The 13,245-nt window shown below is 55.4% G+C and overlaps 1 protein-coding gene across 1 annotated transcript in view; it reads right to left on the reverse strand.

Annotated features, from left to right (window-relative positions):
* Window positions 1-12,748, reverse strand: part of HRH2 (histamine receptor H2) — a 52,264-nt gene extending 39,516 nt beyond the window's left edge. The window contains exon 1 of the mRNA XM_062189633.1: window positions 12,713-12,748. The gene's annotated coding sequence lies outside the window, so the exon portion shown is untranslated. The remainder of the gene's footprint in view (window positions 1-12,712) is intronic.
* Between the last annotated feature and the right edge of the window lie 497 nt (window positions 12,749-13,245).

Raw genomic sequence — 13,245 nt, forward strand, 5'->3', positions numbered from 1 at the left:
CTCTCTCTGTCTCTCTTTCTCTCTCTCTGTCGCCTCCTGTATTTCCAAAACCCCATGCGTGAGCTTTGACAACCATAATACCAGTCCCAGACTATTTTTTAAAATGTATTTTTCTTTCAAGTGGATGAATCTATTGCCCAAGGAACTGTGTGATCATCACAACAGCCGCCGGGATCCCGTTCCTTCAAACCGGCTCCCGAAACATCACAGACCTCACACAAAGACGATTGTGCGTGGCTCCCCGCTGACCCTCTCCTGGTTACAAGGGGAGCTGGCCTGCGCCGGGCCAGTGATACCCAGGGGTTCACATTGGCTCGTGCTTTCTCTCGGCCACAAAGAATAAGGCACGGAAGAGAACTGGATGGGGTGTGTTGCCACGGCCTGATTGCATGCCTACCGGAAGCCGTTGTCATGGACCACCCGAATCCATCTCGGGACCCCCACAGCTGCCTGCCCCCACCTGGAGGGAGTTTTTTTCTCATCCCCGGCCAACCTGGGTCTGTGCACTTCTTGGCAGCTGTCAGACCTCTCAGAGACTGTTTATCTGTCCCTCCAGGGCTGTCACATCCAGTGAGCACGCAGCGCTGAGCACACAGACAGCCACCGCAAAGGATGGTGGGGCTGGGCACATCGCGGCTCCGCGGTAAATGGCCCACACCATCCCACTGCTACTCTATGGATTCCTCTTGGGCAAACCAGCTCTCCTGTGTCAGAAGCCACCCGAGGTCACCAGGTTTTGGGAGAGGCAGTGGATGCGCCAGGCAAACCCGAGTTGCAACAGCCTGAGTGCCGGGGGTGCCAGATGGACTGTGTTTGGGTTAGGAGGCAGAGGACACAGGGCGGAGGGCGGCTGGGAGGTGGTGGGCTGTTTCCAGAGCTGGGAGCCCATGCTGGGGATAGGTGTGGCCACGCCCTCCCAGCAGAGGATGGCACAGACACAGGCCGTGTAGACCGGGGAGGAGCTGTCTCCCGAGTGTCCTGCTTGCACGTCCCTCTTCTCAGGCGGCCTTCCACACAACCCCTGGTGGCCTTTCCAGTAGGAATTTTCAACTTCTCTGCCTCCTGCTCATGAGCTTCTGGCCACAGGGGCCCTATCAGTTCCCCAAAGCATCACCCCAGCCCCAACTAGATCTCGCAACAGTAGGCAGCCCTGGTTAAACGTCCTTGTCACTCCTATACTTCCTGCACGGCACCTACTGTACCAGTCCTTACCATCCCCTGAGCCACTCTGTTGCCCCCCGCCCCCCACGGGAGAGGGCAATTTCCACAGGGCAGGGATCCTCTGTTTGCCCAACGCGGCACGTAGGGGAGGCATTGACAAGCATTGCTCCAGGCCCAGGCCCACACAGGGCTGGGCAAAGGGCATCCTGAGCCAGCCCACATGGCTGTACGTCGGCCAGAGGTTTCGGCTGTCCCCACATGGTAGGTCTTTGGCCACTGGTGGAGGGGAGGACTAAGCAGCGATCTGAATGGTGCAGACCCTCAAATGGTCCCCAGTGGGCTCAAGGGTCTTGGGGTTCTGCCTCAGGCAGATGATTGGCTTGCAGCCTGGATGTTGCAATGCTCTCCAGCACACTGATGGCCCAAGGAGAAAGTGAGAGAGAGGGAGACAGAGAGACTGAGAGAGGAGGGGTGTGAGGTCTCTCTGGGTCATCTACTAGTAGCATGGAGGAACGGAAACAACCCAGTGGCCACTGAGGATGCTGTAACACTTGTCCAGCATTCCAGATCCATGGCCAAGCTACCTCTCCTCGATTGCCTCCTCAGATGGGGAAGTCACTCCCTTTCTTTTTATTTATTTATTTATTCATTTTTATTTTTTGACAGGCAGAGTAGATAGTGAGAGAGAGAGAAACAGAGAGAAAGGTCTTCCTTTGCCGTTGGTTCACCCTCCAATGGCCGCCGCGGCCGGCGCGCTGTGGCCGGCGCACCGCGCTGATCCAATGGCAGGAGCCAGGTGCTTCTCCTGGTCTCCCATAGGGTGCAGGGCCCAAGCGCTTGGGCCATCCTCCACTGCACTCCCTGGCCACAGCAGAGAGCTGGACTGGAAGAGGGGCAACCGGGACAGGATCGGTGCCCCGACCGGGACTAGAACCCGGTGTGCCGGCGCCGCTAGGCAGAGGATTAGCCTAGTGAGCCGCGGCGCCGGCCTGCTCCACTTCTGACCCAGCTCTCTGCTGTGGCCTGGGAAATCAGTAGAAGATGGCCCAAGTCCTTGGGCCCCTGCACCTGCGTGGGAGACCTGGAGAAAGCTCCTAGCTCCTGACTTCAGATCAGTGCAGCTCCAGCCATTGCGGCCATCTGGGGAGTGAACCATCAGATGGAAGACCTCTCTCTTTGTCTGCCTCTCCTCTCTCTCTGTGTAACTCTGACTTTCAAATAAATAAATAAATCTTAGAAAAAAGCGTCCTGTTCCACATCTCTCCTGCCGCCTTCGCACTGGGGCTCAGTGCTAGGAGCCCCTCTCTGCATAGGCATGGACCCACTAGGAAACAACAGTGGGCAGTGCTGTGCTCTGCCCAGCCGCTGAAGCATCAGAGTTTGTCACCTTGAGGGAGGTGCTCAGGAGGCTAATAAAAGTCAGGAACCTTAGGAAAGCACTGTCAGGCTGGTGTTGTGGTTGAGCTGCTGCTTGGGATGCTGGGTCTGAGTCCTGGCTGCTCTGCTTCCAGTCCAGCATCCTGCCAATGCACCTGCAAAGGCAGTGGAAGATGGTCCCCAATACTGGTCCCCCACCACTCATGGGGGAGACCAAGATGGAGCTGTGGACTCCTGGCTGTGGCCTGGCCCAGCCCTGGCTGTTGTGGCCATTTGGGGAGTGAACCAGTGGGTGAAAGATCTCTCTTGCTCTCACTCTCACTCTCACTCTCACTCTCACTCTCACTCTCACTCTGTCTTTCAAATAAAGAAATTGACAAGTCTTTAAAAAAAAAGAAGAAGAAGGAGAAAAGCAATGTGAAGTTACAGAAACACCTGATCGCCAAGGTTCTGCTCAGTCTGTGAACAGAAAAGACAAAATCCTTTTAGTGCAGCGTTCATGCTCTCTGGAAGCTTGAAAAGGGTCCTTCCAGGGACGGGGCATCCAAACACGACCTGGACCTTGTGTGCATCCTGATTTGAGCACACGCTCAGGAAAAGTCGTCGTATGCTTATCCATCAGAAATCAACACTGAACTCTTCCTGGCACAGTGCATGCTGCCCTAAGCTCACTTTAAAGTCCTCATCTGGATGAACAAAAATACAGGTGGTGGTGGGAAATGGATGAAAGATCATTGGGAAAAAGTTGAACACTTGAGACTGGCCGGCAAAAAGGAATGGAAGCTCTCCTTGCATGCTTTTCCCTGCTGCTGTGGATCCTTTGAACATCAATAACAGAGCGGCTTAACAAGACTGGGACTCCCCCGGGGAGTCTGCACGAACCCCTCTGCACCAGCAGGATCCCACTTCTCCCCACAGTGAGCGCTGGCTTCAACCTCCCTTCTGCTCCCGGGAAATCCCGCCTCCCCGGCTTCTCCCAGAGCCCTTCTGAGTTTGGACAACTCTGCCCATGTCCTTGCTGCCTCCCTCTTTAGCTGCTTTGAATGCTTTTCGCCTTCACTCTGCTTCAGCGAGCAAACAATTTCAACCTTGTCAGCCCTCAAAACCACTCTCTGGAATTCTTTCCACTGGCCAGCGCTTGTCCTTCCACAACTAGCTTGTCCCTCATCGCGACTCTCATCTCAGCCTGTAGTTTGGACAAGAGATTTTGCTTCCGACCCCAATGCCCCCTCCTGCAAGGTGGGGGCCAGAATCCCACCCTCACAAGGTGTTGAGAAGAATACGGGGGTTAAAAGCAGGGCACTTCCGAAGCCAACCAGGGGGTCACATTCTGTCCCTGCACCCGCTGCTCTTGGTGGCTGAGCAGTGGCTTGATGCCTTTCCACACTAGATCCCTCAATGACAAAAGTCCCCCAGCAGATTATCTGACTGCTGTGAGTGAAGCCCCAGCACTTACTGCTGAGTCCATACTCAGTGAGCGAAAACACCGCACATTCTTGATGCATGCGCACTCAGGGCACCCAGACCATGCACCTGCCTCCTCCACCCGCTCTGTCGAGCTCTGCGGCTTCCCCCTCCAGGACCCTGCCCATGCCCTCTCTTTCAGCTGTGCTATTAGGAGCTCTCCTGTTCCCATGCTACACCTGGACTACCTGGTCCACACACTGGAGAACTAAAGCATGGCTTCTCAGCTTCTATACCAGATGCCTGGCTGTCCAGTGCTCACCCAGCCCAATTCCAAGTACACAATAAGCTGCAGGTTTAACTGTGGTCTTGACAACAGTTGGATGTTGCAAATTACTTTTTATTTTTTAATGAAGATTTATTTATTCATTTGAAAGGCAGAGTTATAGAGAAAGAGGGAGGGAGGGAGAGTGGGGGAGAGAGAGAGAGAGAGAGAGAGAATCTTCTAACCACTGATTCACTCACTGGATGGCCATAGTGGCTGGATTAGGCAAGGCTGAAGCCATGAGCCAAGAGCTTCTTCTGGGCCTCCCACATTGGTGGCAGGGGCCCAAGCACTTGGGCCATCTGCTGCTGCTTTCCCAGGTGCATTAACAGGGAACTGGATTGGAAGTGGAGCAGCTAGGACATGAACTGGCCTCCATGTGGGATACCAGTGTCAAAGGCAATGGCTTTACCAGCTACACCACAACGCCGGCCCCACAAATGGCCCTTCCATGTTCAAAACTAGCAGAGTCATTGAGTAGACTGTGTCACAGGAATTAGAATAGCTGTTACTATCACAGTTTGGAAACTATGAGGCAATAACTGGGAAATGCCTATATGTAGGTCAAAGAAACAGCAGGATTCAAATTGTATGCAGAGAATGATTGTTAACTGTGAGTTCCTAAACAACAACTAAACAACAGCTAAAATTTATGCCCAGAAAGGAAGAATACTGTGATTTTCTTTGGCTACTGGTATTGGTTATTGTCGTTGTCTTTGCATATTTCGTTATTCAAAATGTTCTACATTGAGAGTTAATTCTGTCTTTTAAAGATTTATTTATTTATCTGAAAGACAAAGTGTCAGAGAGGGAGAGACAGAGAGAGGAAGAGATCTTTCTTATCCACTGGTTCACTCCCCAAATATCTGTAACAGCTGGGGTTGGGCTAGGCTGAAGTCAGGAGCCAGGAACTCCATCTGGGTCTTTCACATGGGTAGCAGAGGCGCAAGTACCAGAGCCATCTTCCACTGCCTTCCCAGGGGCATTAGCAGGGAGCTGGATCAGAAGTGGAGCCGCCGGGAGTAGACCTGGCACCCCGATATGAGATGCCTGCATTGCCAGTGGTGGCTTAACCCACTGTACCAAAACACCAGCCCCTCAAAAATTAATTCTATGATGACTAGAAAACAATATGAAAGGAACAGAGCAGTGTGTCTAATATGCTCCTTTTTGTGTCAAAACTAGGAAAGTACATTACACACACACACACACACGGAAAATTCAAAAAATGTCAAACAGAAAATTCCAGAACTAAATCATTCATAAGTGTTAAATTGTGCAATGTTGTGAGTAGCATTAAGAACTTCTGCACTGTCCTGTTCTGCCCTACCTGGCCTATGAGTCCTCCTACTGTCCAGCGTTTCCATGCTGTATACATTACCCACCTATCAGCCACTTAGGCGCCTTCTCAGCTATCAGGTCTATATTATAGTATAGTATAATTATATTATATTATAGATTATAGTATAGTATAGGTCTATAGTATAGTATAGGTCTATAGTATAGTATAGTATAGTATAGTATAGTATAGTACAGTATAGGGCTTGTGTTCAAGGAACCCTTTCATAGTAGCCCAAAGCTACCTGGCAGTGCCTCTGGGGCTCTCTCCATTTCACCCCATCACACAAGAAGTGAGGCTAGCTTAGTGACACATTTTGAGAGACAGGGAGGGAGGGAGGTCCTACTCATGTAACTACTATTGCAGTCTATTCTCATAATTGCTCTATGTTATTATTAGTTATTATTGTTAATCTCTTACTGTGCCTAGTGTATAAATTGAACTTCATCATACGTATAGGAAAAGCATTGGGTATTTCAGGGTTTGGTACACTCTGCACTTTCCGGCACACTACGGGGGTCTCGGAACCTATCCCCCAAGGATACAGGGTGTGCTACTGCACACTTCCACTCATCTTGGCGTGAGGATAAGTGACCACAAACCAATAAAGTGGCCCTCTTGTGTTGGTTGGCGGGAGAGAGATTGGGCAGGTGGGGACCAGGGTGGCGCGAGGCCTTTCTCTGTGTGCCTTTGTGTCGTGTACTTTTGAACCTCGCTGAAAAACTGAATGGAAAAGAAACACAGCCATCTAATAAAGCTTCAGAAGGAAGCAGCATTCACCCAAGGGCTCTGTTTGTTAAAGGAACAGAATCTGTGCTGGAGTTCAGGGGTGAGTCCCACCAACTGGGGTCTCCCCCGTGGACCTCACCGAACTAGCCAGCAGGCACTGTGATGCAGGGGCTGTGGATGGCAGGGCTTCCAAAGAGCCAACTGAGACCCAAGAACTCACCCCTGCCTGTAGGGACCTCCACCCCAACCCCAAGATAGACCGTGGGCCCAGGGAGCTGATAAAGACTTGGGAGCAGCTGTCCAACCCTGGCCGTGGGCTTCCTTGGGGGTGCTGCCCGCTCTGCATCTGGAAGCAAAATCAGTGGCCTCGCAGCCAGGACCCTCGCTCCTGGCTCCCCAAAGCCAAACATCACTGCCCCGACCCCCGGCAGCCTCTGTTTCCCCTGCCTTCCTCCCAGCAGTCTCGCCCTTGCTCCTTGCACCTCTGTTGCCCTTCCCCATCCACATCACTGGGAATGGACCACTGTCTCTTGCTGCCTCGATTCCCCTGCCTCCAGCCACCTAGAAAGCGCTGTACACAAACTCCAGCTGCCTGCAGCCCTGTGCCTCCTGTACGGTCGCAGGGAGCCCAGGAGGCTGCCATCAGCTGTTTCCGTGACATCCACTCCTCAGCTGGCTTTACCTCCCAAGCAGCTTTTGAACCTGTTCCCTTCTCTCCAGCTGCAGCGCTCTGGCCTTCAGCCCTGTCCCAGCAAGGAACAAGAGCCAGGGCACCATGATTAGTTTCCTGCTCTCTCTCTCTCTCTCCCCCCCCTCTCTCCAGTCCCACTCTCCTTTGTGCAGAAAGAGCATTTCAGAAAATGCAAACCGATGGCCTCTGTCCTCAGCTCCCAATCCCGCTGCGGCTCCCGCAGTCTGCAGGACAAAGCCCAGATGCCTGGGCTTGGCCGGGAGGCTGCTCAGGATCTGTGCCCTGCTGCTTCTCCAGGGCCTCCTGCCGCTGCCCGGGACCTCAGGCGAAGCCCAAGTGTTGCCAATGCTCTGAGCACGCAGGGCGGTGCTGCCGCTCGCTCTGCGTCTCTGCGCATGCTCTTCCACCTGCTGCTCTCCCGTTCCCCTGCAAAGCCGACTCTGCGAATTGCACGGGGCGCGGGGTCTCCCCACGCAGCTGAGGGGCTGCGCTGTCCCACCGCAGGGGGACACCTTCGTCACTCACTGGAATCCTTCCACAAGGGGTTAGATTTGTCTGTCTCTGTGTCCTCAGACTGGGCACCAAAAGGATCCTGGAAACTGTTTGTTGAATGACTGAATGAATAGCTCTGATCCTCAGAGGGGGTTTGGTGGTTGGAAGATGATTCTACCAGGAAAACTGGGCGATTCTGGAGCGGAAAGTGGCCAAGCTGTCCAGTTCTTGGTGCTTCTGCAGGTTGAGTGTCGAGCCAAAGCTGCCACCAGCTCCAGGGGTTGGTGATAACTGGCCACGCTGCCTGCTCTAATCCATGACCGATGTGGCTCCAGCCACCCCTCTCTCACTGCAATGGTGCCAGGCCTGCACCCCTCTGGACTCCTTTGGCAGGTGCTACATTTATCCATGTCTGTGTCTTCAGCACACTGCCCCAGACTTAGCACAAACAGGACCTTGGGGAATGTTTGTTGAATGACTGACTACGCAAATGAAGAGCTCTGACACTCAGAGAAGGGCTGAGAAGATTACCTTCCCAGAGCAATGCTGGCCCACAGCCTCAATGCACGCCAACGCCCCACTCTGGTTTTCGGATGGAGCAGCTGAGGCCAAGAGAAAGGAAGTGACTTGCCCAGGGCCACACAAGTATCATACCTGGAGCCCAGGTTTTCAACATCTTATCAGGAAAGACAAAAAAAAAAAAAAAAAATCAAAGGAAATGTTGAGATTCATTGGAGCAGGCCTGGGGGGAGGCCTGTGGAAGTGGGAAGAGGGAGGGGGCCTCTCTGAGGCTGACCCAAGCTGGAGCTCCGATGCAAGGGATCCAGGCAGAGGAGATGGTGAGCGCAAGCACTGGAGGCTGCTCCAGACCAGTGGCCCACAGCAGGGGAGACGGGGTGGGGGGGGAGACAAAGTTGGGGTGCCCCATGGGGCGGGGCCTCATTTGCATTTCAGCCTAAGGAAGGAAGTTTAAATAGGGGATCCTGATAGGAAGGCACAGTCCTCCAAAGACACACACAATCACACCACAGGGTCCAAGTTCACTACCCATCACTGCAGGTGCACAAGTCAAAACCCGGACGATGCCACTTCACCCTTGCCAGGATGGCATCAGTGAGGCCTTTGCAGAAGCTGGATCCCTTGCACGCTGGCTGCTGTGAATATAAAAACTGTGCAACCACTTGGGGAGAAAATCTGGCAAGTCCTCAAAGAGTGAAACACCGCATTACCATATGACCTACTAATTCTCTCCTAGGTAACTACCCGGGAGAAAGGAAAAGATATGCTTCCCAAAAAAAGCCTGTACACAAACGCTCACAGCAGCGCTATGCCTCATAGCCAGAAAGTGGAAAGAACCCAAGTGCCCAGGGAGGACCTAAGAGTTAAGGGAACAGTGCTACCGCATCTCCTATACACGCCGCGTTATCCAGACATCACGAGCCATGCTTGCGCCTTGCAAACAGTCAGCGAGGGGTCGGAAGATGATCAGCAAAGGCCGCATATTGCAGGATCCCGTTTACAGAGAATATCCAGAATAAGACAGTTTGGCCAGCCTCGAGTGGGGAGGCAGGGACAGCTCCTGTCTGCGGGTTTCTTTTGGGGAGGAGGGAAATGCTCTGAAATTAGACAGTGGGGCTGGAGGCACAGCTCTGGGAAAAGACTGAAAACCATGGGTGCATCTGACAGTATCATGGTTCCGTGAAGGTTGATGGTCGGCAAGCAGGGAGGCCGGGCAGCCCATCCGGGCTCAAAGCGCCCAGCCCATGGGAGGCCCTCGGGAAACACCTGCGGATGCCACCTAAGAGCTGCCCCCTGACCAGGAAAGCCCTTCTCCTCCAATTCAGGCTTTCTCAAGCCTGTGCAATGGACACGCGGGGACAGGATGATGCTCTGAGGATGGGGAGGCAGGCCGTGCATCGTGGGCAGTGCTGCACTAGACCCCAACACCCCCTCCATCCCCCCCCCCCCCGCCCGCTGCCTGCGAGTTCCCTGTGAAGGTGGCACTTAGGTATCTGGGTCCCTAGCATCTGGCACAAACCTTTGCCCATCAATGTCACCATGGAGCCAGTGCTCACAGAGACTCATTTCTTCTCACAGGGTCTCTCTGATGAGCACTTAAATACTGGCTGATTCACTCTGTCGGCTCTCCCCGACTCAGGTGAGGAGCATAGGCTGTGGATTCAGGTGGCCTGGATTTGAAAGCTGTGTGACGTTGGGTGAGAGGCTGAATGTATCCGACTCTAGTCTACCTCTCTGCAAGTGGGGATGCTGGTGGTGCTATCCTCCTCGGGTGGGCACCAGCACATAGGAAGAATGCAACAAATGTCGGATTTTCTTGGCATTAGTAATTTTGCATCACCCTCTAGGGGCCTGCCAGGCCTCAACACAGAGGCAGCCCTGCTGTTGATAAGTAGGTACGTGGCTGCCTTGATCTGGGTGCTGGCAGGGGGAGGCAGGGGGGAGCCAATCCTATTGTCCCCTTCTCCGAGGAGTCCTGGGGAAGGAGCATGCCTGCACATCACGGGTCCCAAGGAGGCCCGGCTTGAATGGAATCTTGAAAGCTGAGTGAGAAGGAGGTTGCTAAGCAAAAAGAAGGCAACACAGGCAGGAGAGATGGCAAGGGCTCAGCCTCAGGCGTGCGCAGGCACCTGGCTTATGCAGCCCACTGGGTGTAGATGGCTAGATGGACCAGCAGGGGATGGGGGTGGGGTGTAGCAGCTGGGCAGAACCCACACTGGGTGGGCCATGCGTGCCAGTCCAAAGTTCTGGACACGACTCACTCAGGATTGGGGCACCTTGGGATATTTCTAACAGAGGAAGCACGTTCTTCAGATCTGTAGTAGCAAACTGGCGATGGGACAAAGGGTGTTGCAGAATTGCAGGGGATGAGATAGGAAACAAGACTGAAACATCCAATCTGGTACACACATAGGGCGCTGTTTCAGAGACAACTCGGTCTCCCAGAGACCCTCGGAGCTGCACATCCATTTACTGTCCCAGCCAGGGACCCTTCTCTTCACTCTCCACAAAATCACAGCACTGGAAGCCAGAAAGCTTTGTGTCTGCTAGTTATTAAAGACTACGGAAAAGTCCCCCATAATAAACAGGAAACCAATCAATCTCCCCTACTCCCAGCGCTTGTGGGCAAACCTTGCTCACGTGCCTCAGTCCGCTTCCTTCTAGTCTTTTTTCCTAAGTTCTTGCAGCTGGGACTGCGCCATGAATCTGCATGCATTCAAACGCATTCCCTGTTGGTTAAAAACTCCCCATTTGCAGTGGGCGCACGGCCGCCCCCATTACCGGCCAACCAGGCGTGCTCCAGCCCTCGGGGACTGGGAAGATCTTGGCCTTTGAAAGGACCTTTGTTCCTTTGGATGGACTCCCCGTCTTTTAAAGCGTTTTTGGCAAAGGAACCTCTCTGGCCCGCTGGGACTCCCTTTTCCCCATCATCAGGGACCTCTTTCCCAAGGCTCATCTAAGTCCTTGGGATTGGAACTTAATGTTGTTTTCCCTTCTTTGAGGCACTGGTGAACCACAGCTGTCAAGTTTCCCCCACAGAGCTGTGGGCTGCCTGGGTCAGCTCGGCCCGTCATCCGCCCGAGGGTGGAGGGCAGAAAGTGCCCACCTAAGCACCAGGAGAGCCGGCGGAGGCTGAGATGAATGGAGATGAGCACGATGGGGACAAGGGGATGCAGGAAGGAAAGAAGCTGGTGGGCTGGGGTTTGGGGGTGTGGGTGGGTCAGCCTGGTATCTGCTCCCCGTGTAGCATGGAAGAATGACCTTCTTGCCTCCCGGGCCCCGGGGGAATCAGTCACCTGGCAAACGACCCCAACCCGCAGGTGCACTCCCCTCCTCCCCCAGGGATCACGTAGCAGCTCTTCCTGTTACACGAGGGACGAGAAGCCAGGCTGACCGGCCCACGCCAGGTGCCCTGTGGCATGCACCTTACGCTGCCACAGTTTGGGGCCTGGGTGGTGGTGCTGGAAGCACCCTGGAGGCTGGCAGACCTAGGTCCAGCCCCAGCATTAGTAGTATTATTTTTTTCAGAGTGGCCACATGGAAACGACTTAGCTCTATAAGCCTCAGTGCCCTCATCTGTAAATTGGGGTTTGATGGCACCGGGTTCCCAGGACCGTCATGAGGACTGCAGCCAATATTGTAGACCCAAGGCACGGAGTGTCCGGCTCGCACAGAGCAGGAACGGGAGGGAAGCTTATTTTCTCACTGTATTCAATTCACCTGATATCCTAGGGTGAGCGATGTCAAGAAACCCAATCCATCCAATTGCCTTTGATGAACTCCCGGTAGCAGAACTCATTGCTAGTCGGAATTCATAGCTTCCCATTACAAACAGGCTCTGAGAAACTGAACCCAGAGTCTTGCCCGATGCACACCGTCACCTGAGAAGCAGTGGGGCCTCCGGATGTGTCTGGGCCGAGGGGTGGGGCTCCTGCTCCCCTGGGCCCCCATCCGGCCTCACCCATTGGCCATCTCTGACCAAGGAGAAGGAGGGGACCTGGCACATGCAAATGAGTTCCCCCGACTCAGGGTTCCGCAGGTGCCCAGAGGGCTACCACAGCGCAGTCACTTTTTCGAGCGCCTCCCACTCCCACGGCTGGCTTGGGGGGGGGGGGGCGGAAAGGTTCAAGGTCACCGCACTACTTAAGAGGCCACTGCCCCCTCTCACCCCGAGGGCCAATCCCTCTCACCACGCCCCGGGGAAGACCCCCTGCCCGGCCCGCGTGCCACCTAGTCCCATTCGCCGAGGGTGAAGGCCGGCGGTCCCCTGAGAAACTGGAAGCGCCCTGCCCGCCACCCCCGGGCTCTCCACCGGCTCGCCTTAGGCACAAAGTCACCCCTTGCCCACGACAAGCACAGCGCCCCGGGGAAATGCCACCTCCCAGGCGCGGGGACGAGCCAGGGACTCTCCAAACCGAGCTCCACCTACGTGGTCGGAGGGGGCGCAAAGCTAACCCGGCCGCGCAGGCACAACCTCGGAGAAGGAAACTGAGGTTGGCAGCCGGAGGCACCTGCCCCAAGGTCAGGCACAGCCCGGAGGGTGTTTGAACCCGGGGGTCGGAGCCACGACGGCCGCCGGGGACCCGGGAGCGGCCGCCCCGGACGGCCCCACCAGCGCCCGTCCCAGTCCCCACCGCGAGCCGAGGCCCCCACAGGGAGGCGGCAACCGCCTTACCTGGTGCTGCGGCCGCGGGCGGGGGCTCCGCGCCGGGCTCGCCTCGGCCCCGCGCCCGCGCCGGCTGCGCTCCGGGCAGGGATGGAGCGGGCGGCGCGCACGGCCCGCGCCCCGCGCCTCGCACCCACTTCCTCGTCTCCGCCCCCGGTTCGCTCCTCCTCGCTCTCCAACACTCCTTCCCTTCCCTCTTCCCTCCCTCCTTTCCTCCGTCCCTAGGTCCCTCCCTCCCTCCCTCCCTCCCGCACTCCGATCTCCGTCTCCTTCCCCTCCCCCCCCCCCTTCCCCTCCGTTTTCCAGCCTTCGTCTCCCACACTGACCCCAGTTCTCCTCTGCCGGTGACATCGGCTTTCTGGCTTTCTTTCCTTCACGCTGCGCCCTCCCTCCCTAGCCTTCCCCCTCCATCCTGGCTGTGATGCCTGAGCCCCCTCGACTGGGGAGCCTGAGACTGAGTGTCCGCCAGTGTGGTCTGGGTGGGAAGGAGACTCCCGGTGGTGACACCCCCCCGCCCCCCCCCCGCCCCACCCCGCGCGTTG

Source organism: Lepus europaeus, chromosome 4, assembly GCF_033115175.1.
Source record: "Lepus europaeus isolate LE1 chromosome 4, mLepTim1.pri, whole genome shotgun sequence".
Classification (NCBI taxonomy): domain Eukaryota; kingdom Metazoa; phylum Chordata; class Mammalia; order Lagomorpha; family Leporidae; genus Lepus; species Lepus europaeus.